Source organism: Hyla sarda, chromosome 4, assembly GCF_029499605.1.
Source record: "Hyla sarda isolate aHylSar1 chromosome 4, aHylSar1.hap1, whole genome shotgun sequence".
NCBI classification, from domain to species: domain Eukaryota; kingdom Metazoa; phylum Chordata; class Amphibia; order Anura; family Hylidae; genus Hyla; species Hyla sarda.
In genome coordinates, this window is record NC_079192.1 from 391071601 (window position 1) to 391092273 (window position 20673).

At 42.5% G+C, this 20673-nt stretch overlaps 1 long non-coding RNA gene across 1 annotated transcript in view; it reads right to left on the reverse strand.

The window, feature by feature from the left end:
• Window positions 1-3942: 3942 nt before the first annotated feature.
• Window positions 3943-20673, reverse strand: part of LOC130267397 (uncharacterized) — a 54273-nt gene continuing 37542 nt past the window's right edge. Inside the window, exons 6-9 of the long non-coding RNA XR_008843172.1 lie at window positions 8829-8960; window positions 5551-5687; window positions 5298-5468; window positions 3943-4076 (exon numbers count right to left, since the gene is read on the reverse strand). This is a non-coding gene — a long non-coding RNA (uncharacterized LOC130267397). The remainder of the gene's footprint in view (window positions 4077-5297; window positions 5469-5550; window positions 5688-8828; window positions 8961-20673) is intronic.

Below are 20673 nucleotides of genomic sequence, written 5' to 3' on the forward strand. Positions count from 1 at the left end.
CGACAGACAATATCGAAATACTTGAGAATGTAGTTCTCCTGCCAGTACCCAGCATTCATCTTGGCACCCTACTTTTTCTTATTTAAAGCCCTTGCTGGCAATTCTTTATTTCATTATCTTCCCACGCTCTTCACAAAAGGGGCATGACACTAACAACCGGGCCACTGAATTTAGGCCTGATAATTCATGTAAATAAGGAGTAGTGATTTTTATAAGCCTATCACTTTGCTTTGAACCTTTTAACATGTAGCCAACTTCGCTTCACAACATGGTCACTTAGGAAAGCTGTAGAGATTTGTTTTATGAGAGGTGAAGGATTTTGAAGAGGAGCCAAGGCCTAGTCAAGCTGCCACCGTATCAGCAGTAAGTTACGGAAAGAGTAGACAGAACTGGAGTGTGTAGAGACAACCTCATATTTCACCACTTGGATACCTAAAATACTTTTCTGTGGTCTTTAGAACATTTTCTTTGTAGAAAAATATTTTTAGATTCCACAGGGATGACAAACTCTGGCTCTGACCAGAGCGATGACAAACTGGCTCTGACCGCAGATAGATCTAACCTGTAACTAGAGTATATATGTATTTCCTGATGTAGAGTGATTTAAAGGGGTACTCCACCCCTAGACATCTTATCCCCTATCCAAAGGATAGGGGATAAGATGTCTGGTTGCGGGCGTCCCGCCCCTGGGGACCTCCGCAATATAGCATGCGGCACCCACCTGTTACTGCTCCGGAAGCGCAGTAAGGTGTGATGCCCCCTCCCATACACTTGCATTGAGGGGGCGGGGCGTGATGTCACACGGGGCGGAGTCGTGATGTCGCATTCTTCCGTTCCCGTGGTCGGGACCCAGACCCTCCAGCACTTCCGGAGCAGTAACAGGTGGGTGCCGCATGCTATATTGCAGGGGTCCCCAGTGGCGGGACCCCCGCGATCAGACATTTTATCCCCTATCCTTTGGATAGTGGATAAGATGTCTAGGGGTGGAGTACCCCTTTAATACATTTGATTTCATATATATATTCCCTCATATGCCCCCACACAACACATTTATACTACTATATACAGCTCTCATACAATGGGCCTACCAGAATAAGGTATGGCCTGAGTATTTTTCCATCTGTTACCTCTTCATCCTATTTTCTCTAATAGTAGAGGTTATATAGCAGTGGACCCTTGCTGTCATCTAAGGAAATCCAACTGGTGTCATCAGTTGTGTTTTATCGATTACAATGGAACCTGGGTCCTAGACGATTACAGGTAGATGAGTTAGTCCCACTTACCCACTATGGCCTTCACTGCTCTCCTCCTGATCTTTTTGCTCCTTTCGGTCTCCCTCCAGGGCACCCTGCCGGTCGCACCTTATGTCTGTTGGGACTGCTGATGTTTCCTCTATCAAGTTCTTCCATTTTAGCCAATGTAGTTTCACCAAAGGCTGACCCAACTCCCTTTATTTAGCGATAAGGTTCCTAGGTTCCTGTGAAATGCAAAGGTGTTCTACAGTTCTGTCTACCTAGTAAATGACCTGGCTTTCCTACCTGACTTTGTCTGCTGCCTTCCTTGACCCTCGGACTATCTACCACTGGAAAGAATTCAGCCTCGGTTTGACTGACAACTCTTCATGTCTCTTGCTTTGGTACCACGTTTTATAATTTTTTACTGTCTGCTGTGGCTAAAATATAGAAACCTGGGCATTATCTACAACTAGATGGTAAAAACCTGGGAATCCCTTTAGCTCCCTAATTTCGCCCCAAATTACTTGCAACAGATCCTCCGGTAAGCGTTGTGTTATCACATTAGTTATATAGGAGATACGTGTAGCAGTGATGAAACCTTTATTGGCTAACTGAGAGGATATAGATTGCAAGCTTTCAAGACCTCTTAGGTCCCCTTATCAGACATGTTACAAAATAAATGTGAAGAACACCTCTCTGAAATACACTTCCAACCAGCATTGTTACAAATGGGGGAACATATATGATCAACCCAGTGTAGGACATTTTTTCATCAGTCAGAGGTGGTATATACAGTACATTATGGCCCTGATTTACTAAGAGTGTTGTGTAGGTTTCTTTGAAGGCTTTAATTCCCTACAATTTTTTTCCACAGTATTTGCCAAGCTTTCCCTACATTTTGCACTTTTCCCTACATTTTGCACTTTTCCCTACATTTTGCTTTTTTTTTTTACACATGCTCTGATCTGTAGGCTTTTCCTCAGCTTAAATCCACCACATTTTCTGTGGAAACCTTTGTAAATATGCTGGGATTTTGAGAAAATGTCAGGAACACGGCCCTTTTCTGTGACCACACCCCCTTTTCCTGACAGACACGCCCCCTTTTCGGGTTTTCCCAGTAAATGGAAAGTTGGTCGGGTTCTTAATTTTTGGCGCAGACAGAATTCTGGTGCAGACAGAATTTCTGGCGCAATGCATCAGATTCTGGCGCACAACCCGACAGAACATGTCAGGTTTACAATAGTAAATCAGGGCCTGTATCTTTTTTGAGTACATTTACAACAAGCATTTTTACAAATAGGAAGCAGATATTTCTAAGGCTACCAGGTACAAACTCTTATCTCACATTACTTATATAACACTCAAAATAAATGTAATAAAGGTTTTTTAATGTTTTACAACAATATATTGGATTTTTAAGCTATTTTCTTTAACACATTTCTTGTAAAGTATGTAAATTTATATATACCCAGAAATGCTACAGATAAAGAATAACTATCAAAAGGTATCACATAGCTGCACAGACTACAAAATTGGGAAGATTCCTGGGAAAAATTGGGATGGAAAAATAAAAATGCATCATCAAGATAGTTTATAATATAGTTAAAGCATTCTGTTCTATATGATCTACTGCCTTTTTAATCTTTATTGCTTCATCAGGACATTACATAAATGGCAAGAAGAATTTTTTTTAATATGCCTATGACTATCTATGAGTGTATAGAATGGAACCTTTAGCCCTGTTTAGGCATGGCTTTTACCACAGCTACTGTTGTACCTCAAGAGTGTAGGTGAGGTCCCATTATGGGCCGACCAACTGGGCAATCTATGTAAGCAACCAATGAGGTTTTTTTCCCATTAGGTAACTGTTATGGTTACCAATGATTTTACTGCAACCATTGCCATGAAGAGTTAAAGGGGTTATTCAGGCAAAAACTTTATTTTTTATATATACAGTGACCCCCCGACCTACGATGGCCCGACATATGATGAAATCGACATACGATGGCCTCTCAGAGGCCATCGCATGTCGATGTCAGCATCGACATACAATGCATTAAGTGCTATCCGGCAGCGCCAAATGCTTAAGCTGCTGCTGGATAGCAGCTTAATGTTCCCTGTGTGGTGCGGTAAGTATTACTTACCCCTCCACGATGCTCCGGGGTGCCCTCCGGGTCCAGCACTGGTCTTCCGGTGTCTTCTCGGCCCTCTCCGATGACGTCAATACGCTGCTGCGCACATCATCCAATAGGAATGGCGTACGCAGCGGCGTAATGACGTCGCTACGCAGGCCCAGTAAGGCCTGGCGGAAGACAGAAGAGGACCGGAGAAGACAGCAGAGGACCGGAGAAGACAGCAGAGGACCGGAGAAGACAGAAGAGGATCGGAGAAGACAGCAGAGGACCGAAGAAGACAGCGCAGAGCCCAGCGGAGGCCGGGGTCACCATCGGGAGCGGCGGGGACAGGTGAGTACAGCTTCCTATACTTTACATTGCATGAATCCCTCAACATACGATGGATTCGACAAACGATGGCTCGTTTGGAACGAATTACCATCGTATGTTGAGGGACCACTGTATATCTATATATATTAACTGGCTCCAGAAAGTTAAACAGATTTGTAAATTATAGAAGAAGGAGCAAGTAGAAATAAAGCTGCACTCACCCGTATTTGAAGTTTGCCACGATGTATTTTATTTTCAGTGTCAAGATACAGCTATGCGGCAAGCAGAAAGCTGGAAGTGCAGGGAGCCAGAGCCGGAGCTCACAGGTGCAGGGGGCGTACCACAAAACGACTAGTTTTGCGTCGGAAGTGACGTTTCTTCTGGTCAGTACGTCATTCTGTCGCAGGGGAAGTGCTTATATACAGGTAAGTGTCATTGAACGATAATATAACAATTACATAAAAAAAAAAAAAACACAAATTCCAAAACAACTGCTATACCTGTGGGGACGTGGTGTAAAAGACAGAAAACTCAGGACTCAGAGATAGGAAGGAAGATCATTTCTCTCATTAAAGGGGTATTCCAGGAAAAAACTTTTTTATATATATATATATATCAACTGGCTCCAGAAAGTTAAACAGATTTGTAAATTACTTCTATAAAAAAATCGTAATCCTTTCAGTACTTATGAGCTTGTGAAGTTAAGGTTGTTCTTTTCTGTCTAAATCCTCTCTGATGACACCTGTCTCGGGAAACTCCCAGTTTAGAAGAGGTTTGCTATGGGGATTTGCTTCTAAACTGGGTGTTTCCCGAGACAGGTGTCATCAGAGAGGATTTAGACAGAAAAGAACAATTTTAACTTCTGAAGCTCATAAGTACTGAAAGGATTAAGATTTTTTAATAGAAGTAATTTACAAATCTGTTTAACTTTCTGGAGCCAGTTGATATATATATATATATATATATATATATATATATATAAAAAGTTTTTTCCTGGAATACCCCTTTAAGTCCTAAAGGACCCAAAGCTTTGAGATGCATGATCCAATATGCTTCTCTACGAAGCAATCTGACATATTTTTCTTCTCCCATAGCAACATTCTCTATTCTCTCCAGGCCGGCAAATTTCAAATGTGCAGTATTATTTGCATGGCACGATTGCATATGAGTAATGAACCGTGTCGCACCCTTTCCTGTCTGGAGAGAATAGAGATGCTTACGAACTCGAGTGCACAACTTTCTTTTAGTTTTTCCAATATAAAAAAAATTACAATCACAAATTAACGCATACACAACGAAACGAAATGTTTGACATGAAATAAACTGGTTCACCAGAATATTTTCCTCTCCTGGTATATACTCTGTGCAGTTCCCGAGACAAGCAGAGATGTCAGCAGAGAGCACTGTTGCCAGACAGAAAAGAACAACTTAACTTCAGCAGCTGATAATTATTGGAAGGATTAAGATTTTTTAATAGAAGTAACTTACAAATCTTTTTAACTTTCTGGAGACAGTTGATATAAAAAAAAAAAAAAGTTTTTTTCCTGGAATGCCCCTTTAAATATGCTGCATCAATAAACGTAACTATAAGATGAAAAGAAGATAGTGGAGCACTCACCATTTCAGTAGAAAGCTTCTTTATTGATCAAATGCAATCGAACAGTCGGGATACATGCAGGGGAGGATGGAACAAGACGAGGGGGTACAAGGAGCGGCGACGGACCGTTTACGCGCGAGGCGCTTCGTCAGGCCGGTGCTTCAACTGGTTTTCAAACGTAACTAGTTTATTCTTTGGAATACAATATCAGGCTGTAAGCCGTAATTATTGGAGACTGGTGGGAACATCACATAACAGATCATAGTCCACATACCCATGGGAGATGGTTGCAATTATATTTCCATCCACATGTCTAGGGGTCAAGTCTGTAAAATCCATTTCCTTGGGAAAGTCCTGTAGCATATGATAGCTGGGCTGGGGGATACGTCCTGTATGGGGAATCACATGGTCCTATAGAATTGTGAGAATGCTAGAGACTAAGATAAACAGGAATCAGAGAACCAATCCCTGGATTTCATATTATGTACGGTTAATAGTCTGGATAATTCTAGGTATCACTACATCAGCTTTGTGCAGTTTGGCAAGTTGCCTGGTCACCTTGAAATCAGATATGAACAAAACAAGGCCAGATCAGCATATGTTATATAGGATGAGAGATATAAAAAGAGAGATAGGGGGCGCTCCCTTGTAGCGTATATCGATTCGGTGTGATCCTTCCACCGCACATAAGTGATATACTCACCTTTTGGTGATGTCGTTTGGATTCCACGACTGTGGCGGGTCGTGGTGATCGGGGTGCACTTGGGTGAATGAGATTAGAGCTGCTGCACTCGGACCAATTCTGGGTTCCCAAATAGGGACCAGCTTGGGAATAAGTGAGTGGTTGGTAAAAAGCGGTCTAAGAGATGCTGCTCAAGTCTGCTCGCAGTAAGACGAACACAGGCCGGCTCAGGACAATAAATATTTTTATCGAAAATTACGGACAACGCGTTTCGGCATTCAAGGGTGCCTTCCTCAGGTCCAATTTGGCAGTACACTCTGTAGGGCAAGTACCTTCAGAGAGTATACTGATGAGGATCCTGCTTCTGTTTGCGGCGCTGCTCTCTGAAGGTACCTGCCCTACAGAGTGTACTGCCAAATTAGACCTGAAGAAGGCACCTTCGAGTACCAAAACACGTTGTGCGTAATTTTCATTAAAAATATTTATTGTCCTGTGTCCGTCTTACTGCGAGCAACCTTGAACAGCGCCTCTTAGACCGCTTTTTAGCAACCACTCACCTATATGTTGTATAGCATGATGTGACAAGGGGGACAGGCATTGTTGGGTGCAATGCTATTACTGTTTTTTTTTTTTTTTTTAAATAACTTTAATATATGATTTGAAATGCTTCCTGACTACTGAATAGATCTGTTCACACACTTTCCAGATGATCTTAGCTTACTACAGAATTTACTTATACTGAGCGTTCTTATATAAGCAGACAATGCAGTAGGGAACAGGACACATTAGTTAAATTGCATCAATGATGCCCTCAGGAGCGGTCACATTATTCATGCCTCACCTCTTTTTTGGGGCACTAAAAGAGCCTGTAGATAAGGAACAAAACATCTTCTCTACCACTGTTGTTATGCTGAATCATCTCATTTAGTATTCGGGCCATAGGTATTATATACTCTTAGAATTATCTTGAGGTAGGTGATACATGGACTGCTAATGGTGTAAGGATGTCCCTAATACCAATATTATCTTGGGACCTAGGAAGATTAAAGGGATACTCCACCCCTAGACACCTTATCCCCTATCTAAAGGATAGGGGATAAGATGTCTGATCACGGGGGTCCAACTGCTGGGACCCCCGTGATCTCTGTGCAGCACCCAGCATTTGTTTAGAACGGCTGGGGTTGTGATGTCACACCACACCCCCTCAATGCACCCCCTCTCATAGGCATGCATTGAGGGGGTGTAATGTGACGTCACGAGGGGTGTGGCCGTGACTTCACGACCCCCTGCTCCAAGCGTCCGGAACAAAATGTTCCGAACGCTGGAGCAGCTGAGTACCCCTTGAATACGTTACGTCACTTGAATACTGTGAAAAGTTTGGCTCGCGTCAGGTCTCAGTCCGGATCACTCCCCAGCCGGGCCACCTGATAGGACTATCTTACTTTATAGACTAATGTGGTAAAAGAGTTGGATTTTATCGACAGCTTGGGAGTGAGGCGCACACTGCCGCGCACTTCACCGTTTATGATTTACAATCGTAGCCGGTCTCATGACTGAGACTCTAAACTTTTGACATGTCTGGACAACTTATCAAAGTTTTTTTTTCAAATGAGACTAATGCTTTAAGCTAACACTCTTTAATAAACCAAACAGACCAAACACATGCTTTGCGCACATTCAGTAATGCAAACTGTAAAAATTTGGACTCCAAAAGCATATTTTAGGGCCAACAGCTGATGTAGTAGAATGCGCGCGCTGTCTATGCGCCCCCTCCCATAGACATGAATGGAGGGGGCGTGGCGTGACGTCCCGTCCCCAGTCCTGGAAACCCGGAGGTTTCCGAAACTGGAGATTCAGCAACCCGCATTCTATCTGCAGGGAGATGGGGGGTCTCAACAGCGGGCCCTCTGCGATCAGACATCTCATCACCTATTCTTTGGATAGGGGATAAAATGTTTTTCCCGGAATTCCCCTCTAAAACCACTTTGTGGATGGGGACGTGGTTTCCACATCCCATACATACAATGCAAAAAACTAAGATAGTCAGCACCTTCACAAATACGATGGAGACAAATGAGATGGATTTTTGATGCATGTTTTGATCAAAAAATACGCGAAGAGCCTCGAATTCCATTTATATTTAAAGGGGTTCTCAGGTGCTTAGACATCTTATCCCCTATCTAATCGCGGGGACCCCGCCCGTTTGGAATCAGTCCCCGGAGCGTGTTCGCTCCGGGTCTGATTACTGTCGATCACTGGGCCAGCGGCATGTGATGTCATGCCTCCGCCCCCGTGTGACCTCACGCTCCACCCCTCAATGCAAGTCTAAGGGAGGGGGCGTGACAGCTATCACGCCCCCTCCCGTAGGCTTGCATTGAGGGGCGGAGCGTGACGTCACACGCCGTCGGCCCTGTGGTCGCCGGTAATCAGACCTGGAGCGAACACGCTCCGGGGACTGATTACAAACGGGGTGCTGCGTGCAAGATCACGGGGGTCCCCAGCAGAGAGACTCCTGCGATCAGGCATCTTATCCCCTATCATTTGTATAGGGAATAAGATGTCTAAGCACCGGAGTACCCCTTTAATATAGCAGAAATACAGTTTAAAATGGTCCATATCTACACTTCTCATGTGCCTTAGTGTTTGCAGAGTGCTGCTGCAATTCTTCTTTTATCTGATTTGTACTTGCCATAGTGGCATGCACCGGAATATTTCTCTTGATATTAATGGCTATGCTGGCTATTTCAGTGTTTTCCAAATGACAGAAAAACATCAAAAAATTTAAGTCAAAATGAGTCTCAAAATATTGTGCATACTCTAAAACATATTGGGATATTTTGGAGTACTCCTGTAAATGAACAGATTTCTACCTTATTGCCTTGCTGTATCTATGCTTGTGGTTCTGCTTGATACATCATCTTCGTTGACATCTCAATCTTCCCTCTTGCAGCATCCATTATTGAAGTGCTCTTCCCCCTCCGGGCTTTTAACTCTCTATGTCTCTTGTGGATAAAGCATTGAAAAAAAATAATGGGTCTTAAAGCCAGAGGTGACTTCTGCCATCAGAGGTGACACTCCTGCCATCTCCTGCAGGGAAGACATTAGTCAGTCAGCCATTACCTCTCTAGTGGCACAGTTTGCTTCGGTGGAACCTGCCTATTATCACTGTGCTGGGAAGACACCGCCACTTCGGTCTGGTACAGCTGATGTCATTGTCCGCCTCAATGTTTACTACTACGCGGAAAATACTGTACATACCATAAAATTTTGTTCCTTTTAGAAATCTCTACACTTTCAGAAGGTTAATTGAAGAGCAGTATATATATAGGTGTATATAAGGTGCCTTGGATGTTTCAGATCTTGCAATGCCTGCTGTATGGTTCACACAGAGGCATATTCACAGTGTAGGGTCCGTCCCAGAATGAGGTCACCTTACCGTGGTGGGACGGTCCACGCTATTTGGCGCCAAATTTGCAAGCTAAGTACCTCATAATTTCATAGTTTCATATCTTCATTTATTGCATTACAGCTGTATAGCTTTTCATGTTCTATCTATATACTCATGTTTTATCTATATACTCATATTTCATCTATGTCTTTGTGCTAGCAGTGTGCTGCTGTATTCTTCTGTTGCTGTATATTTAGCCCAGCAGCCTGCACCTGTAAGCCAGGTCTTTACAATAGTTTGGAATCAATAGTGCTGGCCAACTTATTCTTTGGTTGTATGTATCTATCTATCTCATATCTATCTATCTTATATCTATCTATCTCATATCTATCTATCTATCTCATATCTATCTTTCTATCTATATCCAACAAAGAAATTCTTGCAGCACTACCTTATATCCAATGCCCGGTGCCAGCACTCCAGACCTTACCACAGTCCAAGTAGAAATAGAAAAACAATAGTGCGGCACTCCAAAAAAAAAAATAAAAAAAAGGTGAATTTATTGTCTCGCAACATATCTATCTATCTCATATCTATCTATCTTATATGTATCTATCTATCTATCTCATATCTATTTATCTATCTATCTCATATCTATCTATCTCACATCTATCTATCTCATATCTATCTATCTATCTATTGCATTTCTATCTATCTCATATCTATCTATCTATCTATCTCTCTCATATCTATCTCATATCTATCTATCTCATATCTATCTCATATGTATCTCATATCTATCTATCTCATATCTATCTATCTATCTATCTCATATCTATCTATCTCATATCTATCTATCTCATATCTATCTATCTGTCTCATATCTATCTATCTCCTTCCTATCTGTCTATCTATCTGTCTCATATCTATCTATCTCATATGTATCTCATATCTATCTATCTCATATCTATCTATCTCATATCTATCTATCTCATATCTATCTATCTCCTTCCTATCTGTCTATCTATCTGTCTCATATCTATCTATCTCCTTCCTATCTGTCTATCTATCTCTCATTGCCAAACTGTAACAGTAGAGCAGCACTACCACAAAAATGAAGTACCAACGGGTGCCAGCGGATGAATGTCCCAGGTTACAGGTCACGAGTAGATATCCACACCAATAAAGAAGATACCGCAGCACTCCAATATGAATGAAACGTGGGTGAAGTTTATTGACCTGATATCAGAAGCGACGTTTCGGCTGTCCGCTTGGCCTTTTTAAATTAGCACCAATCACCGAGATTGCCTCCTGTTATGGTGCAGCCGTTGGTCCGCCTAGAAGGGCCCTAAGTCAGCAAAGGTGTGCTGAACTGGTCTTAAAGGGTACTACACTGGCCAGCGTTCGGAACTAAATGTTCTGAATGCCCTTTTCTTGCTGCGTGGTTCGGCCACACTCCTCGTCATGTCGCCCCCAAAACTTACAAAATGGCGTTTCTTTTTCAATTTTGTCTCACAATGATTTTTTTTTTCCGTTTCGCTATAGATTTTTGGGTAAAATGACTGATGGATTTTTAGGTGCAAAATTGAAAGAGTTATGATTTTTTAAAGGTGAGGAGGAAAAAAACGAAAATGCAAAAACGGAAAAACGCTGAGTCCTTAAAGGGTTAAGGGGTTAATGGGCTGTGTCCTTAAGGGGTTAAATTACATTAGTTTCAGCTTACAATAACTGTCTTGCCTTTCAGCACCTATAATAAGTGAAGTATGGGTCACACAGTTTGCTGGGGGTGTAATGTAATCTTGGGAATGGGGAAGAACAATAGATTTTATTATTATTCGTGTGTTGAGTGTTTTTATTAGATCATCATTTGTGTCATTTCTTACAGCATCACTTTATTAGAACTAAACTATTAAAAAAAATCTACTTTTATCTGGCTTTATATATGTTCCCCCAATGGTTACAATGAGGATAAAGAAACTCTCTTTGTACTCGCTTCTTCGGCAACCTCGCTCCCTTGACAGACAAAGGAACAACACTGTAGGTCCTCGCTTCCTTCAGAGGAAGTCGGAACCTCTGCGGGGTATCTATAGCAACCGGCTTCTCGCTGGTGTTATAAATGGAAAATTATTACAGGAGGATGAACGACATTCCAAAACTAACCCAGGTCAGGCACAGGCTGTCTCCGTCTATAGGAAACTGCTTGTTTTCACACTACTCGGCAGAACACGGTCTGTCTGGAGAATTATATGGACCTCGAAATGTTCTGTCCCATTAACTACACATAATCCTAAAAAACATGTGTATATTGTAAATCACGCTATATCTCCAGAGTTCTGGGACATTGTTTCCTTGCCCCAAATCTAACAGAGGAGATGAAGCATATACTCCGCAACACAATGGTTTATAGCACCTCTAGGTAGCCAGGACTTTATTTGGCTTAATGACTTCAGAGAATAACTTCACACTTTAACCTTTTTATGGTTGGTTGATACTACATCATCCATAGACAGAACTGATCTTGGTGAATAAATTCCGAAAAATCAAACATTCAGTCATGGCTTATGCGGCTACATCAGGGAGTCGTTGCCAAAAGTTTTGACACTGACACAAAGTTTGGTGTTTATAAAAATTGCTACTTCAGTTTTTTTTTTTATAGATCTTCAATGAGTACCTTTTATGATCTTGTTAAATTTTATAATCCTCCCAGTTCACTGCCCCCATCATAATAAACCACCCCCTGCCTTTATTTTTTGTTAGTTTTCTACCTTGATATTGCTCTATATTTTCTGCTCAGTCAGATTCACAGACTGGGAAGGGACGTTCCTCATCTGAAGCCAAAGAGGGGAGAACTTCCTCCCTCACTCTGCTACACACCGCCCTGAGCAGTTCAGTGTATGAGGTGAGCTATGATTGGCTAAGGCTGCACACACTCTTCTCAGCACTTCAGACTGCATTTCCTGATTTTGGACTTTCTCCAGGTCAGCAGGAGTCCAAAGTCTGTGCAAGAGATGGGGGGGGGGGGATGTGCTCTGGACAAGTAGGGAGACACCTAGTGGCAGTTTTTTAAACTTTTTTTTAAACAAAGCACAATTTTGCAATAGCAAAAAATTGTTTTATGAGAGTGACCATTTAAGTCTTATGTTTCTATTGTCACTAAAGTACAATTATAAGAATTTTATATATTTGTAAAAAAAATGTTGACACATACATGAAGTTTATGCAAAGACTTTCAAGACTTTCATAGCTTGCCCTAGCATGCTGGATATCAGCTTCTGGCCCAAATGCTGACGGATGCCAACCCATTCCTAACTATTCAGTGCTCAGAGTTTGTCACAGTTTGTGTGATTTGGTTTGTCCACCCTCTTTTTATGGACTTACCACAGTTTCTCAACGGGATTGAGATATAAGGGAGTTTTTTCAACCCACTTAGTTATAACTTTTGCCTTGTGAAATAGTGCTCCATCATACTGGAAAAAGCAATGTTCATCATCATTAGATCATTGGGAGAAGTTGCTCTTGGAGTATGTATAGATACCAGAAAGCTATGGGAAGGGTTAAGCACCAGTGCAGATCTTGCTCGAGCTTTTTGAGGTGCCTGTTGTCAATAAGGGCAGCAAAGAAGCCACCTCTCTTTAAGAAAAAACATCAAAGACAGGTGGACATTCTGTAGGAAGTACAGGGAATGGACTGCAGAGGATTGGGCGAAATTTGTTTTCCCTGATGAAGCCCCTTCAGACTGTCTGGGACATATGAAATAATGATTGTCCAGAGAAGAAAAGGTGACACTACCACTACCTGTGTCATGCAAACAATAAAGCATCCTAGGATCATTCATGTGTTTGGTAGTTTTTCATCCAACGCAGTGGACGCACTCACAATTTTGAGTCAAGAAATAGATAAATGGCAAGCTCATTCTAAACCAATAGCTATACAGAGACCGAGACAACCAAGAATTCACCAATAACCAAGTTGATAAATGTAACTGGTGCTCTAGATCTACTAGTCTAAGATATAGGGTCACTCACAATTTTGAGTCAAGAAATAGTTAAATTGCAGGCTCACTCTGACTCTAATAATAAAGAGACCGAGACAACCCAGAATTCACCAGTACTCAATAAGAACACAGCCATGAATACAAAATGGTATCTAAACATCCTCCAAGAGCAACTTCTCCCAACCATCCAGGAGTAATTTGGTAATAAACAATGCTTTTTCCAGCATGATGGAGACCATGTTACAAGGAAAAAGTTATAAATAAGTGGTGAAAAAAATCTTTGAAATTTTAGTTCCATGTCCAAGAAACTCCCCGTATCTCAATCCCATGTAAGGTCAATCCTTAAAAAAAAAAAAAACAGCAAAAGAAAAAGACTGAAATTGTGATAGACTCCAAGAACCGACTGGAAGCTGATGTCCAGCATGCCAGGGCGAACTACAGAAAAGTCAACACAGTGAATATTTAGTCATTACATAAAGATGATGTATTCATCAATAAAAGTTAAAAAATGTATAGAAATGCTTATAATTGTACTTCAGTAACCATAGAAACATCTAACTGAAAGATCTAAAAGCACTGACGTGGCAAAGCTGGGAAAACCAAACCTTGTGTCAGTCTTAAAACTTTTGACCACAACTGTAAATAAACAGATTAGGCTACGTTCACACGGCCATTGTCCCCCGTTCATATTTTCTCTGTTATTGCCTCCTAAACGGACCATTCTAATAACGGATGCAAACTGATGCAAAGGGATGCCATTTAGTGGCATCCGTTTGCATCAGTTTTTCATCAGTTAGTATCAGCCGTCGGCAGATTCACGCAGCTGGGGCTACTACTACTCCCATCATGGAACAGACTTCTTTCCATGATGGGACTAGTAGTTCCCCAGCTGCGGGAGTCTGCAGGTGGCTGGGGAGACAACATTAGTGTTTGTACTACTACCCCCATCCTGGAACAGAGCCTGTTCCATGTTGGGGAAGTAGTACAGGGGATAAGGGATTGATCGCACCGAAACTCACTTCTGAGGCCCAATGCGATCAGCAGTTATAAAGCAGGGGAGCGAGCAGCATGCTCTGCTCCCCTGCAATGTATATACTACTGTGTAAACTTTCATTTTTAAATCCCCCGCCGGGAGCCCTGAATGGCTGGCACCGAGGAGCCATTCAGGGCTCCCGGCGGGGTTTTTAAACTACTACTTTCTCCCCCAAATTTATGCCCCCATGCATGTTTATAATAATTCATTGGCCCCAGTGTGCTTATAATAATGCATTGGCCCCAGTGTGCTTATTCCCCCTCCCGCTGCCTGCTCCTCATTTTCTTGGAGCAGGGCAGCAGCGGGACATGTCGGGAAACAGCGGCGGGGAATAAATGAATGAATGAATGAAGCCAACATGTCCTGCATGTAGGCTTCATTCATTCACAGCCGCCGCAGCCCGACATGTCCCTGCTGCTGCCCTGCTCCTAGGGCAATCAGCACACCACCGGGACATGTCTATTCTCTGCTGCTCATCTCCGTCGGGTACGGAAATGGGCAGCAGAGAATAGACATGTCCCAGTGGTGCGCTGATTACACTAGGAGCAGGGCAGCAGCGTGGATATGTCGGGCGGCGGTGAATGAATGAAGCCTACATGCGGGACATGTCAGCTTCTTTCATTCATTCATTCACCGCCACCAGTTCCCAACATGTACCGCTGCTGCCCTACTCCAAGAAGATGAGAAGCAGACAGTGGGAGGGGGAATAAGCACACTGGGGCCAATTAATTATTATAAACACACTGGGGCCAATGAATTATTATAAACACACTGAGGACAATTAATTATTATAAACATGCATGGGGGCATAAATTTGGGGGACAAAGTAGTAGTTTAAAAACCCCGCCCTGAGCCCTGAACAACTCCTCGGTGCCGGCCATTCAGGGCTCCCGGCGGGGGATTTCAAAATGAAAGTTTACACAGTAGTATGTACATCACAGGGGAGTGAAGCATGCCACCCGCTCCCCTGCTTTATAACTGCTGATCAATCCCTATCCCCTGTACTACTACCCCCAACATGGAGCAGACTCTGGTCCATTATGGGGGTAGTAAAACAAACACTAATGTAGCCTCCCCAGCCGCGGGCAGACTCCCGCAGCCGGGGAACTACTACTCCCATCATGGAAAAAATTGTCTCATGATGAGAGTAGTAGTAGTCCCTCAGCACTGCAGGAGTCTGCTGATGTCACCTCTTCTGAGCATGCTCAGAAGTAATAACAGTTCAGAAATGGATATTATAAACTGGGGGCAAACGGATAACATTAAAGGTTCATCTGTTTGCCATAGACTTCAATGTTAAATTTATAATATATGTTTCTATTTGGTTATTTTTGATGGGAGAAAAAATACTGCATGCACCGACTTTTCTCCCGGCAAACAGGTGATAAAGGATCAATGGGATTATTTTACAGCCGTTTGCAACCCATTTAAAAATTATCAAACGGATTGCAGAACGGGCATTTGTTAACGGAGGCAGGCGGCCATGTGAACGAGCCCTTAGAGGAAATTATCTTGGGTTTAAAAAGTGCAATATTTTATATACGTGGTGTCCCGGTACCGTATTACATACCGTACCTAGCGTAGAGGTCCCCAAAGTCAGAGTAACTACGCTCAGGTAGGGTTCCTCAGGTGGGACAGCCCTAGTCGCCTCTCCTCAAGTCTAATTATCTAATGTTAATATATGTATATATTTAATAATAGTATATATCTAAGATAATGTATAGTACTTACCTTGTTTAGCGTTGCAGGACCTTCGGTCATGTGACCATGTTAATATCCTCTATGGTATGTTGGAGGACCTTAGGAGGTCCTTGGGTCACGTGTTACCCACAAATCTTTGTAATGGTGATTGACACAAGTATTGGACACATTAGCACTAGTCCAGCCCCTGCCCATATAAGGGAGCTGTAGCCAATTATCGCTCTCTTCGGTTACTGCTCTCGTGGATGCCGGACTAGCAGGATGGATCTGCACAACTTGCAAAGACACGCTAGGCCTGAAAAACCTACCGGCCTCAGCAGAACTAAAACTGTGAGTTCTAAACTACCCCCGCTAAAGCTAGCGTGACTACTGGACCGCAACTAATCGCCTAAATCCAGTGGAACAGCGCATAATACCTGAAGGCTCTAAATTGCTAAAGTTCCAACTTTTGTCAATCTCCAAAGAAAGCAGTTGTATGCATTGAGTATGCATAGAGACTGTTCCGTTATTGAAGCTTGCAGAAAATCTTTATTAAAAGTTATACCTGTTTCAGAAAACTCTCCGGTTGTGGACATTCTATTATTCTCTACCTCCCTATCACTCTTGGGAAGGGTGGCACTAGGACAAGCATTACTGAGGAGCCCTCACCCTGGCGTCACGAATAGCAAGGGTTAACAAGCACCCTTTAACTATCGCACAGCTACACTCCCCATACCCTACACCCCCCAGGCTATCACATATACATATATTATATACAATTCCGAGTTGATTGGTCACATATATAAAATAAAATTCCGAGGTAATTGATAACATATCTGCTTTCAGCACCTATAATTACTGAACTATGAGTCATCTTGCCTGCTAAGGGCGTATTATTGGCACTTGGAAAAAATGATAAATTAAACATAAAACCTGGAGACAACTTCCATTGTCTAAAGCTAATTCAGGATGACTTGAACTTTTCAGCTGTGTCTTTATTTAAGACCAGTATCCAATACCATATAACAAACATATCAGGGCTTTAGGCAGCTAAAATATATAGAGTTGTTTTTTAAGCTCCGTACATTAGTTATGATGGACACAACATGTTTGGAAAGGAACAGACTAGTGCAGGATAGTTAAAAGGGTATTCCGGCTTTATACATCTTATCCCCTATCCAAAGAATAAGGGATAAGATGTATGATTGCAGGGGTCCCGCCGCTGTGGACCCCCGCGACCTCGGTGCAGCCCCCAACATTCTGTGCTGGCACTGCCTCAGAGACGAGGGTGTGACTTTTTATTTTTATTTACACAGTTTTTTTTTTAAATGGGAAAAGGGGGGTGATTCAAACTTTTATTAGGGAAGAGGTTAAATGGTCTTTATTCACTTTTTTTCCCACTTTTTTTTTGCAATGTTATAGCTCCCATAGGGGGCTATAACACTGCACACACTGATCTTTTACATCGTTCAATGGTTTCCCATAAGAAAACAGTGATCGATGATTTTGCCGCTTGACTGCTCATGCCTGGATCTCAGGCACTGAACAGTCATTCGGCGATCGGACACCAGGAGGCAGGTAAGGAGACCCTCCTCGTGTCTTACAACTGTTCGGGATGCCGCGATTTCGCCACGGTGATCCCGAACAGCTCGCTGAGCTAACCGGCATTGTTTTACTTTCACTTTAGACGCGGTGTTCTAAAGGGTTAAATGCACTCGGCACTGCGATCAGTGCTGTGCGCTGCTAGCCACGGGTCCCGGCCGTTGTTAGAGGCTGGGCCCGACCCGCTATGACCTGCGTTATAGATCGGGAGCGGACTCATGACGTACCAGTACGTCATGGGTCCTTAAGAGGTTAAAGTGTACCTGTCAGATCCAACAAAAATTTTTTTTTATATATCACTCAGTACCTAATCCTGGCCATGTACATCTAATTTTTATGTGTCTAGCACCTTTATTTCTTTTTTTATCACACTTTTAATTTAGCTCACTAGTCTGAATTCCTCTCAGAGGGAGGGGCGTGGCCTCACTGTGCAGGTCTCCGCCCCCTCCCTCAGTATGCTGTCTGCTCACATCTCCCCTAGCATTACCAAAACTACAACTCCCAGCTTGTCCTCACTGACAGTAGCGGGACACAAGCTGACAGTGGGAGGATTTTTCCTCCAGATGTGAGCCCTGCACTCACAGCTGTCAATCAAGGAAGTGTGTCCATGACATAGGTGATGACGCATGGACACAGTAGGACTAGTATGTGTCCAAGCAGGCAGGGGGGCAGTTGTTTGACTGGCTTTTTTCAGTATGAAATACTGAAAATGTTCTATTGAAAGACCTATATCAAAAGTTTTTGTATCTGACAGTGCCCATTTAAGTAGGACCTAAACCTAAGTAGGACTTTAAATAGTGGACAAATCTAGAGGACATGGAAAATGATCATACAGTTACTGTCAAAGACTTGGAAATTAACTCATTTCACCACCCCTAAGGTGTTGTTAGTGCCATCTTCACCATGAGTGGTTGGGTTGGACTTCAACATCAGTGTCATGAGAAGGGTGAGAGTTCCAGAATAAAAGGAAGAAAATAAATAATTAGCCTACATGTGTTTTTGGACAAGTTTGAAGTAAGAGGAAAGATCTGAAAGGCCTCTGAAAATATATTTTGCTGCTTCCTTTGGGAAAGTTTAACCTTAAAGGGGTACTCCGCCCCTAAACTTCCAGCCGACGGATCCCCACGATCTCTGCCGCAGCACCCCAGTCATCCTGTACACTGAGCAAACTCCGCTCTGTGCCGGATGACTGGTGACCACAGCCACCGCAGCCCCTCCATTCATGTGTATGGGAGGAGACATGAATGGAGGGGGTGGCATGATGTCACGAACACGGAAGCCCCAGGCTTTCGTGTTCATGAACGCTGTAGCGCCGGAGATCGAGGAGGGTCCCAGCAGCAAGACCCCCCACGATCTGACCGTTATCCCTTATCCTTTGGATAGGAGATAACATGTCTAGGGCAGAGTACCACTTTAAATGGGATAAACCTGGTGAAAGTAAGAAGGCAGAAAAGTAGAACTGTTGTTTGATACCCCATATCTTGTCTTACTAGCTAAAGGCATTTGCAAATATGGACTGCATCACTGGAAAAAAGGCTCCCCTGATCTGTCCAATTTGGATTTTTCCTTTGGGAATGTTACTCAAGAAGAAAACTAGTAAGTTTATGTTGATCTACTTTTTGTCTCACCTGGTAGGTTCCTCTTTAAACAATGAATTAAGGGTCATTGATGCTCCCTCATGTATATGGCATCTCATAAAGTGACAAAGTAGGCACAGGTGTAGGCCAAGGGCCTTTCTGGCTATAATGACATTGGGTCCACCCTATTGCTTTTCTGCTGGTTTGCTTTCTCTTGGTACAATAAGCAATTGGTCCTTTATTTGGTTACTGAACACCATAGAGCAAGCGGTATTGTGTTTAGTAACATACTAGATTTCAGGTAAAGGATTGAAGTACTGAGACCCTTTGACTTATTTAAAGGGGTACTCCGGAGGGAAAAAAATACTTTCAAATCAACTGGTGCCATAAAATTGTACAAATTTGTAAATTAAATCTATTGGAAAATCTTAAACTTTTACATGCTACAGAGGAAGTTGGGTAGATCTTTCCAGTCTGACCGTAGTACTTTCTGATGACACCTCTGTCCATGTCAGGACCTGTCCAGAGCAGAAGCAAATCCCCATAGCAAACCTCTCCTGCTCTAGACAGGTCCTGACACAGACAGAGGTGGCAGCAGAGAGCACTGTGGTCAGACTGGAAAGAACTACACAACTTCCTATGAAGCATTCAGCAGCTGATAAGTACTGGAAGGCTTAAAGGGGTACTCCACTGGAAAACATTTCTAAATCAAGTGGTGGAGGAAATAAATGTTTTTAAATCAACTGGTGGCAAAAAGTTATACAGATTTGTAAATTACTTCTATTTATAAATCTTAACCCTTCCAGTACTTATCATCTGCTGTATGTTCCAGAGGAAGTTCTTTTCTTCTTGAATTTCCTTTCTGTCTGACCACAGTGTTCTCTGCTGACACCTCTGCCCATTTTAGGAACTGCCCAAAGTAGGAGCAAATCCCCATAGCAAACTTATCCTGCTCCGAACAGTTCCTAAAATGGACAAAGGTGTCAGTAGAGAGCATTGTTGTCAGACAGAAATGAAATCCAAAAAGAAAAGAACTTCCTGTGGAACATGTAGCAGCTGATAAGTACTGGAAGGATAAAGATTTTTAAATAGAAGTATTTTACAAATCTGTTTAACTTTCTGCCACCAGTTGATTTAAAAACACATATTTCCTCCAGAGTACCCCTTTAACTTGCTCTGATTTAAATCAAACTGATGAGAATCTGGAAAAACAAGCAAAAACAACCCAATGCTGCTTAACCCCTTAAGGACTCAGCCCATTTTGGCCTTAAGGACTCAGACAATTTAATTTTTACGTTTTCATTTTTTCCTCCTCGCCTTCTAAAAATCATAACTCTTTTATATTTTCATCCACAGACTAGTATGAGGGCTTGTTTTTTGCGCGACCAGTTGTCCTTTGTAATGACATCACTCATTATATCATAAAATGTATGACGCAACC